Consider the following 12,032-nt stretch of genomic DNA (forward strand, 5'->3'; position numbering starts at 1 on the left):
TGGACTCTACCCACACACTGGACTCTGTTCACACACTGGACTCTATACACACACTGGACTCTACCAACACACTGGACTCTACCCACACACTGGACACTACCCACACACTGGACTCTACCCACACACTGGACTCTACCCACACACTGGACTCTACCCACACACTGGACTCTACTCCAAACACTTAACTCTAGCCACACACTGGACACTACCCACACACTGGACTCTACTCCACACTCTGGACTCTACCCATACACACTCGACTCTATTCACACACTGGACTCTACCCACACACTGGACTCTACCCACACACTGGACTCTACCCCCACACTGGACTCTACCCACACACTGGACTCTATTCACACACTGGACTCTATCCACACACTGGACTCTACCCCCACACTGGACTCCACCCCCACACTGGACTCTACCCACACACTGGACTCTACCCACACACTGGACTCTACCCACACACTGGACTCTACCCCAAAACTGGACTCTACCCACACACTGGACTCTACCCACACACTGGACTCTATCCACACACTGGACTCTATCCACACACTTTACTCTACCCACACACTGGACTCTACCCCAACACACCGGACTCTACCCACACACTGGATTCTACCCACACACTGGACTCTATCCACACACTGGACTCTATTCACACACTGGACTCTATCCACACACTGGACTCTATCCACACACTGGACTCTATCCATACACTGGACTCTGTTCACACACTGGACTCTACCCACACACTGTACTCTACTCAACACACTGAACTCTACCCACACACTGGACACTACCCACACAATGGACTCGATTCACACACTGGACTCTACCCACACACTGGACTCTACCCACACACTGGACTCTATTCACACACTGGACTCTATACACACACTGGACTCTACCAACACACTGGACTCTACCCACACACTGGACACTACCCACACACTCGACTCTATTCACACACTGGACTCTACCAACACACTGGACTCTACCAACACACTGAACTCTACCCACACACTGGACACTAACCACACACTGGACTCTACCCACACACTGGACTCTACCCACACACTGGACTCTACCCACACACTGGACTCTACTCCACACACTTAACTCTAGCCACACACTGGACACTATCCACACACTGGACTCTACCGCACACACTGGACTCTACCCATACACACTCGACTCTATTCACACACTGGACTCTATCCACACACTGGACTCTATCCATACACTGGACTCTATTCACACACTGGAGTCTACCCACACACTGGACTCTATCCACAGACTGGACTCTATTCACACACTGGACTCTACCCCCACACTTGACTCTACCCCCACACTGGACTCTACCCCCACACTGGACTCTACCCACACACTGGACTCTACCCACACACTGGACTCTACCCACACACTGGACTATACCCACACACTGGACTCTACCCACACACTGGACTCTACCCACACACTGGACTCTACCCCTACCTACAGTATACTGCTGTTACTGTCTATTATCTACCCTTTACCCCTACCTACAGTATACTGCTGTTACTGTCTATTATCTATCCTTTACCCCAACCTACAGTATACTGCTGTTACTGTCTATTATCTCTTCTGTTGTCTAGTTATTTTACCCCTACCTACAGTATACTGCTGTTACTGTCTATTATCTATCCTTTACCCCTACCTTTAGTATACTGCTGTTACTGTCTATTATCTATCCTTTACCCCTACCTACAGTATACTGCTGTTACAGTCTATTATCTATCCTTTAGCAAATTACGGACTCCTCTTTAAATCTGCGTATTCCTCAAAAGCTCCATTGTCCTGAGTCTGCACAACTCTGCCAGGACCTAGGACCAAGGGAGATACTAAACTGTTTTAGGACTATATCTCTTGACACAATGATGAAAATAATCATGGCCTCTAAACCCTCAAGCTGCATACTGGACCCTATTCCAACTAAACTACTGAAAGAGCTGCTTCCTGTGCTTGGCCCTCCTATGTTGAACATAATAAACGGCTCTGTTAGAGCCGATTCTGACATATTTGTATAAAAGACAGAACATTCAGAGCTCCATGTATATTTGTGTAAATATGAATGTATATGATGAAATATTAGGTACGTACCTTTATGATTTATATTTACCTGATTGAGATGTATTCATTTGTTATTAGTGTAACTTAGTTTTTGTCCCCCCCCTCTTGCCCATTCATTGTACTGCAGTAAATGTGTTAGGATAAAGGCAGGTAGTTGGGCCTTCGGGGGGAGGAGTCCTTGCTAGACGCGGGAGCGGTATAGTTTTTTGACAATACATACATACAGACATACAGACATACAGACAGGTCATATTGTGTATTTTCCATATCAAGTAATCTATGTTTTAAGTTGATTGGATATTCATTTTCCTGTTAGATATAAGAAGAATAAACATTTGTGTTGCACCATATCCCTGGATCACATTGAATGTTTGGCTGTTTGGAAACCTTGAGTGTGGACTGTATGCGTACCAAACAACCCCGCTTCAGGCTTGGGCAGTGGCTATGGTAAAGAGGAAAGGAAGCCACTACAGGCTCTCTATCCACCGGATGTGTACCAAGCTCACTAAAAGTGGCAGTAATAAAGCCTCTTTTGAAAAAGCCGAATCTTGACCCAGAAATTATAAAAAAGTATCGGCCTATATCGAATCTTCCATTCCTCTCAAAAAAAATTGAAAAAGCTGTTGCGCAGCAACTCACTGCCTTTCTGAAGACAAACAATGTATACGAAACGCTTCAGTCTGGTTTTAGACCCCATCATAGCACTGAGACTGCACTTGTGAAGGTGGTAAATGACCTTTTAATGACGTCAGACCGAGGCTCTGCATCTGTCCTCGTGCTCCTAGATCTTAGTGCTGCTTTTGATACCATCGATCACCACATTCTTTTGGAGAGATTGGAAACCCAAATTGGTCTACATGGACAAGTTCTGGCCTGCTTTAGATCTTATCTGTCGGAAAGATATCAGTTTGTCTCTGTGAATGGTTTGTCCTCTGACAAATCAATTGTAAATTTCGATGTTCCTCAAGGTTCCGTTTTAGGACCACTATTGTTTTCACTATATATTTTACCTCTTGGGGATGTCATTCGAAAACAGAATGTTAAATTTCACTGCTAAGCGGACGACACACAGCTGTACATTTCAATGAAACATGGTGAAGCCCCAAAATTGCTCTCGCTAGAAGCCTGTGTTTCAGACATAAAGAAGTGGATGGCTGCAAACTTTCTACTTTTAAACTCGGACAAAACAGAGATGCCTCTTCTAGGTCCCAAGAAACAAAGAGATCTTCTGTTGAATCTGACAATTAATCTGGATGGTTGTACAGTCGTCTCAAATAAAACTGTGAAGGACCTCGGCGTTACTCTGGACCCTGATCTCTCTTTTGAAGAACATATCAAGACTGTTTCAAGGACAGCTTTTTTCCATCTACGTAACATTGCAACAATCAGAAACTTTCTGTCCAAAAATGATGCAGAAAAATGTATCCATGCTTTTGTTACTTCTAGGCTCGACTACTGCAATGCTCTACTTTCCGGCTACCCGGATAAAGCACTAAACAAACTTCAGTTAGTGCTAAATACGGCTGCTAGAATCCTGACTAGAACCAAAATGTTTTATCATATTACTCCAGTGCTAGCCTCTCTACACTGGCTTCCTGTTAAGGCAAGGGCTGATTTCAAGGTTTTACTGCTAACCTACAAAGCATTACATGGGCTTGCTCCTACCTATCTTTCCGATTTGGTCCTGCCGTACATACCTACACGTACGCTACGGTCACAAGACGCAGGCCTCCTAATTGTCCCTAGAATTTCTAAGCAAACGGCTGGAGGTAGGGCTTTCTCCTATAGAGCTCCATTTTTATGGAATGGTCTGCCTACCCATGTGAGAGACGCAGACTCAGTCTCAACCTTTAAGTCTTTACTGAAGACTTATCTCTTCAGTAGGTCCTATGATTAAGTATAGTCTGGCCCAGGAGTGTGAAGGTGAACGGAAAGGCTGGAGCAACGAACCGCCCTTGCTGTCTCTGCCTTGCCGGTTCCCCTCTCTCCACTGGGATTCTCTGCCTCTAACCCTTTTACAGGGGCTGAGTCACTGGCTTACTGGTGTTCTTCCATGCCGTCCATGGGAGGGGTGCGTCACTTGAGTGGGTTGAGTCACTGACGTGGTCTTCCTGTCTGGGTTGGCGCCCCCCCTTGGGCTGTGCCGTGGCGGAGATCTTTGTGGGCTATACTCGGCCTTGTCCCGGGATGATATGTTGGTGGTTGGAGATATCCCTCTAGTGGTGTGGGGGCTGTGCTTTGGCAAAGTGGGTGGGGTTATATCCTGCCTGTTTGGCCCTGTCCGGGGGTATCATCGGATGGGGCCACAGTGTCTTCTGATCCCTCCTGTCTCAGCCTCCAGTATTTATGCTGCAGTAGTTTATGTGTCGGGGGTTAGGGTCAGTCTGTTACATCTGGAGTATTTCTCTTGTCTTATCCGGTGTCCTGTGTGAATTTAAGTATGCTCTCTCTAATTCTCTCTTTCTCTCTTTCTTTCTTTCTCTCGGAGGACCTGAGCCCTAGGACCAGGCCTCAGGACTACCTGGCATGATGACTCCTTGCTGTCCCCAGTCCACCTGGCCATGCTGCTGCTCCAGTTTCAACTGTTCTACCTGCGGCTATGGAACCCTGACCTGTTCACTGGACGTGCTTGTTGCACCCTCGACAACTACTATGATTATTATTATTTGACCATGCTGGTCATTTATGAACATTTTAACATCTTGACCATGTTCTGTTATAATATCCACCCGGCACAGCCAGAAGAGGACTGGCCACCCCTCATAGCCTGGTTCCTCTCTAGGTTTCTTCCTAGGTTTTGGCCTTTCTTGGGAGTTTTTCCTAGGGAGTTTTTCCGAGCCACCGTGCTTCTTTCACATGCATTGTTTGCTGTTTGGGGTTTTAGGCTGGGTTTCTGTACAGCACTTTGAGATATCAGCTGATGTACGAAGGGCTATATAAATACATTTGATTTGATTTGATTTGAAAGAGGAAAAGCTGTCTTTGAAAATGCATATTGATGAGTTAGTTAAGAAGCTGAGATTAAAAATGGGCTTCTTCTTTAGAAATAGGTCCTGCCTCTCGCTACATAGTAGAAAGCTGATTATTCAGTTGACGTTCTTATCGGTCCTTGACTACGGCGACATCGTCTATATAAATGCTGCTTCATTAAAGCCGTTATATGCAGTTTATCATAGCGCACTGCGCTTTATTACAGAGCAGGTCTTGCATGTTAATGTCAGAAGTCTATTTCCAAAAATAGACATGATTAGAATATGGGCCAAATTAACAAATGCAGACGTAATGGTTATATCAAACTTGCCTAAAGAAATCTGTGTGATGGGTACACGGTTTTTAGATCGGGTGGGTAAAGGAGGAGGGGTTGCAATTTGTTAAATCCGAGTTTAACTTCTGAAATTCTCTCGATTACTAAAGCCAAACATTTTGAATTGCTTGCAGTTAAAGTGAACACATATAAGGACTCCCACATCACTGTGGTCGGCTGCTTACAGACCGCCCTCTGCTGCTACAGACCGTCCTCGGCTGCTGCAGACCGTCCTCGGCTGCTACAGACCGTCCTCGGCTGCTGCAGACCGTCCTCGGCTGCTGCAGACCGCCCTCGGCTGCTGCAGACCGCCCTCGGCTGCTACAGGCCGCCCTCGGTTGCTTACAGACCGCCCTCTGCTGCTACAGACCGTCCTCGGCTGCCACAGACCGCCCTCGGCTGCCGCAGACCGTCCTCGGCTGCTACAGACCGCCCTCGGCTGCTGCAGACCGCCCTCTGCTGCTACAGACCGTCCTCGGCTGCTACAAACCGCCCTCGGCTGCTGCAGACCGCCCTCGGCTGCTGCAGACCGCCCTCGGCTGCTACAGGCCGCCCTCGGTTGCTTACAGACCGCCCTCTGCTGCTCCAGACCGCCCTCTGCTGCTACAGACCGCCCTCTGCTGCCACAGACCGCCCTCGGCTGCTGGTACAGACCGCCCTCGGCTGCTGGTACAGACCGCCCTCGGCTGCTGCAGACGGCCCTCGGCTGCTGCAGACGACCCTCGGCTGCTGCAGACGGCCCTCGGCTGCTGCAGACCGCCCTCGGCTGCTGCAGACCGCCCTCGGCTGCTACAGGCCGCCCTCGGTTGCTTACAGACCGCCCTCTGCTGCAACAGACCGCCCTCTGCTGCCACAGACGGCCCTCGGCTGCTGGTACAGACCGCCCTCGGCTGCTGGTACAGACCGTCCTCGGCTGCCGCAGGCCGCCCTCGGCAGCTGGTACAGACCGCCCTCGGCTGCCGCAGACCGCCCTCGGCTGCCGCAGGCCGCCCTCGGCTGCCGCAGGCCGCCCTCGGCTGCCGCAGGCCGCCCTCGGCTGCCGCAGACGGCCCTCGGCTGCCGCAGGCCGCCCTCGGCAGCTGGTACAGACCGCCCTCGGCAGCTGGTACAGACCGCCCTCGGCAGCTGGTACAGACCGCCCTCGGCAGCTGGTACAGACCGCCCTCGGCTGCTGCAGACCGCCCTCGGCTGCTGCAGACCGCCCTCGGCTGCTGCAGACCGCCCTCGGCTGCTGCAGACCGCCCTCGGCTGCTGGTACAGACCGCCCTCGGCTGCCGCAGATCGCCCTCGGCTGGTACAAACCGCCCTCGGCTGCTGGTTCAGACCGCCCTCGGCTGCCGCAGACCGCCCTCGGCTTCGGGAGACGCACTTAACTCTTTCTGATGTCCTGCACAAGCTAAATGACTCAGAATTCATTATCTTAGGAGATTTGAACTGGGACATGCTTACATGTGTATCGGACTCTTTTAAAGAACTGTGTGACTCTCTGAATCTCACTCAATTAATGCGCCTACAAGACCGAATCCCAGAGCACCTAACAAATCAACGCTATTGGACATTATTCTAACGAAGACCCCTCACAATACACATGGACTGGGATATTCTGTAATGATATCAGTGATGAAATACACATGGACTGGGATATTCTGTAATGATATCAGTGATGAAATACACATGGACTGGGGATATTCTGTAATGACATCAGTGATGAAATACACATGGACTGGGATATTCTGTAATGATATCAGTGATGAAACACACATGGACTGGGGATATTCTGTAATGATATCAGTGATGAAATACACATGGACTGGGGATATTCTGTAATGATGTCAGTGATGAAATACACATGGACTGGGATATTCTGTAATGACATCAGTGATGAAATACACATGGACTGGGGATATTCTGTAATGATATCAGTGATGAAATACACATGGACTGGGATATTCTGTAATGATATCAGTGATGAAATACACGTGTACTGGGGATATTCTGTAATGATATCAGTGATGAAATACACATGGACTGGGATATTATGTAATGATATCAGTGATGAAATACACATGGACTGGGGATATTCTGTAATGATATCAGTGATGAAATACACATGGACTGGGATATTCTGTAATGATATCAGTGATGAAATACACATGGACTGGGATATTCTGTAATGATATCAGTGAAGAAATACACATGGACTGGGATATTTTGTAATGATGTCAGTGATGAAATACACATGGACTGGGGATATTCTGTAATGATGTCAGTGATGAAATACACATGGACTGGGATATTCTGTAATGATATCAGTGATGAAATACACATGGACTGGGATATTCTGTAATGATATCAGTGATGAAATACACATGGACTGGGGATATTCTGTAATGATATCAGTGATGAAATACACATGGACTGGGATATTCTGTAATGATGTCAGTGATGAAATACACATGGACTGGGATATTCTGTAATGATATCAGTGATGAAATACACATGGACTGGGGATATTCTGTAATGATATCAGTGATGAAATACACATGGACTGGGATATTCTGTAATGACATCAGTGATGAAATACACATGGACTGGGATATTCTGTAATGATATCAGTGATGAAATACACATGGACTGGGGATATTCTGTAATGATATCAGTGATGAAATACACATGGACTGGGATATTCTGTAATGATATCAGTGATGAAATACACATGGACTGGGGATATTCTGTAATGATGTCAGTGATGAAATACACATGGACTGGGAAATTCTGTAATGATGTCAGTGATGAAATACACATGGACTGGGATATTCTGTAATGATATCAGTGATGAAATACACATGGACTGGGATATTCTGTAATGATATCAGTGATGAAATACAGATGGACTGGGATATTCTGTAATGATATCAGTGAAGAAATACACATGGACTGGGATATTTTGTAATGATGTCAGTGATGAAATACACATGGACTGGGGATATTCTGTAATGATGTCAGTGATGAAATACACATGGACTGGGATATTCTGTAATGATATCAGTGATGAAATACACATGGACTGGGATATTCTGTAATGATATCAGTGATGAAATACACATGGACTGGGGATATTCTGTAATGATATCAGTGATGAAATACACATGGACTGGGATATTCTGTAATGATATCAGTGATGAAATACACATGGACTGGGGATATTCTGTAATGATATCAGTGATGAAATACACATGGACTGGGGATATTCTGTAATGATGTCAGTGATGAAATACACATGGACTGGGATATTCTGTAATGATATCAGTGATGAAACACACATGGACTGGGATATTCTGTAATGATATCAGTGATGAAATACACATGGACTGGGGATATTCTGTAATGACATCAGTGATGAAATACACATGGACTGGGATATTCTGTAATGATGTCAGTGATGAAATACACGTGGACTGGGATATTCTGTAATGATATCAGTGATGAAATACACATGGACTGGGATATTCTGTAATGATATCAGTGATGAAATACACATGGACTGGGGATATTCTGTAATGATATCAGTGATGAAATACACATGGACTGGGGATATTCTGTAATGACATCAGTGATGAAATACACATGGACTGGGATATTCTGTAATGATATCGGTGATGAAATACACATGGACTGGGATATTCTGTAATGATATCAGTGATGAAATACACATGGACTGGGGATATTCTGTAAAGACATCAGTGATGAAATACACATGGACTGGGGATATTCTGTAAAGACATCAGTGATGAAATACACATGGACTGGGATATTCTGTAATGATATCAGTGATGAAATACACATGGACTGGGGATATTCTGTAATGATATCAGTGATGAAATACACATGGACTGGGGATATTCTGTAATGATGTCAGTGATGAAATACACATGGACTGGGAAATTCTGTAATGATTTCAGTGATGAAATACACATGGACTGGGATACTCTGTAATGATATCAGTGATGAAATACACATGGACTGGGGATATTCTGTAAAGACATCAGTGATGAAATACACATGGACTGGGGATATTCTGTAATGACATCAGTGATGAAATACACATGGACTGGGATATTCTGTAATGATATCAGTGATGAAATACACATGGACTGGGATATTCTGTAATGATATCAGTGATGAAATACACATGGACTGGGGATATTCTGTAATGACATCAGTGATGAAATACACATGGACTGGGGATATTCTGTAATGATATCAGTGATGAAATACACATGGACTGGGGATATTCTGTAATGATATCAGTGATGAAATACACATGTACTGGGGATATTCTGTAATGATATCAGTGATGAAATACACATGGACTGGGATATTATGTAATGATATCAGTGATGAAATACACATGGACTGGGGATATTCTGTAATTATATCAGTGATGAAATACACATGGACTGGGATATTCTGTAATGATATCAGTGATGAAATACACATGGACTGGGATATTCTGTAATGATATCAGTGAAGAAATACACATGGACTGGGATATTTTGTAATGGTGTCAGTGATGAAATACACATGGACTGGGGATATTCTGTAATGATGTCAGTGATGAAATACACATGGACTGGGATATTCTGTAATGATATCAGTGATGAAATACACATGGACTGGGATATTCTGTAATGATATCAGTGATGAAATACACATGGACTGGGGATATTCTGTAATGATATCAGTGATGAAAAACACATGGACTGGGATATTCTGTAATGATATCAGTGATGAAATACACATGGACTGGGGATATTCTGTAATGATATCAGTGATGAAATACACATGGACTGGGGATATTCTGTAATGATGTCAGTGATGAAATACACATGGACTGGGATATTCTGTAATGATATCAGTGATGAAACACACATGGACTGGGATATTCTGTAATGATATCAGTGATGAAATACACATGGACTGGGGATATTCTGTAATGACATCAGTGATGAAATACACATGGACTGGGGATATTCTGTAATGATATCAGTGATGAAATACACATGTACTGGGGATATTCTGTAATGATATCAGTGATGAAATACACATGGACTGGGATATTATGTAATGATATCAGTGATGAAATACACATGGACTGGGGATATTCTGTAATGATATCAGTGATGAAATACACATGGACTGGGATATTCTGTAATGATATCAGTGATGAAATACACATGGACTGGGATATTCTGTAATGATATCAGTGAAGAAATACACATGGACTGGGATATTTTGTAATGATGTCAGTGATGAAATACACATGGACTGGGGATATTCTGTAATGATATCAGTGATGAAATACACATGGACTGGGATATTCTGTAATGATATCAGTGATGAAATACACATGGACTGGGATATTCTGTAATGATATCAGTGATGAAATACACATGGACTGGGGATATTCTGTAATGATATCAGTGATGAAATACACATGGACTGGGATATTCTGTAATGATGTCAGTGATGAAATACACATGGACTGGGATATTCTGTAATGATATCAGTGATGAAATACACATGGACTGGGGATATTCTGTAATGATATCAGTGATGAAATACACATGGACTGGGATATTCTGTAATGACATCAGTGATGAAATACACATGGACTGGGATATTCTGTAATGATATCAGTGATGAAATACACATGGACTGGGGATATTCTGTAATGATGTCAGTGATGAAATACACATGGACTGGGAAATTCTGTAATGACATCAGTGATGAAATACACATGGACTGGGATATTCTGTAATGATATCAGTGATGAAATACACATGGACTGGGGATATTCTGTAATGATATCAGTGATGAAATACACATGGACTGGGGATATTCTGTAATGATGTCAGTGATGAAATACACATGGACTGGGATATTCTGTAATAATATCAGTGATGAAATACACATGGACTGGGGATATTCTGTAATGATATCAGTGATGAAATACACATGGACTGGGGATATTCTGTAATGATATCAGTGATGAAATACACATGGACTGGGGATATTATGTAATGATGTCAGTGATGAAATACACATGGACTGAGATATTCTGTAATGATATCAGTGATGAAATACACATGGACTGGGGATATTCTGTAATGATATCATTGATGAAATACACATGGACTGGGATATTCTGTAATGACGTCAGTGATGAAATACACATGGACTGGGGATATTCTGTAATGATATCAGTGATGAAATACACATGGACTGGGGATATTCTGTAATGATATCAGTGATGAAATACACATGTACTGGGGATATTCTGTAATGATATCAGTGATGAAATACACATGGACTGGGGATATTCTGTAATGATATCAGTGATGAAATACACATGGACTGGGATATTCTGTAATGATATCAGTGAAGAAATACACATGGACTGGGATATTCTGTAATGATGTCAGTGATGAAATACACATGGACTGGGGATATTCTGTAATGATGTCAGTGATGAAATACACATGGACTGGGATATTCTGTAATGATATCAGTGATGAAATACACATGGACTGGGGATATTCTGTAATGA

The sequence above is a fragment of the Salmo trutta genome, chromosome 21, assembly GCF_901001165.1.
Source record: "Salmo trutta chromosome 21, fSalTru1.1, whole genome shotgun sequence".
NCBI classification, from domain to species: domain Eukaryota; kingdom Metazoa; phylum Chordata; class Actinopteri; order Salmoniformes; family Salmonidae; genus Salmo; species Salmo trutta.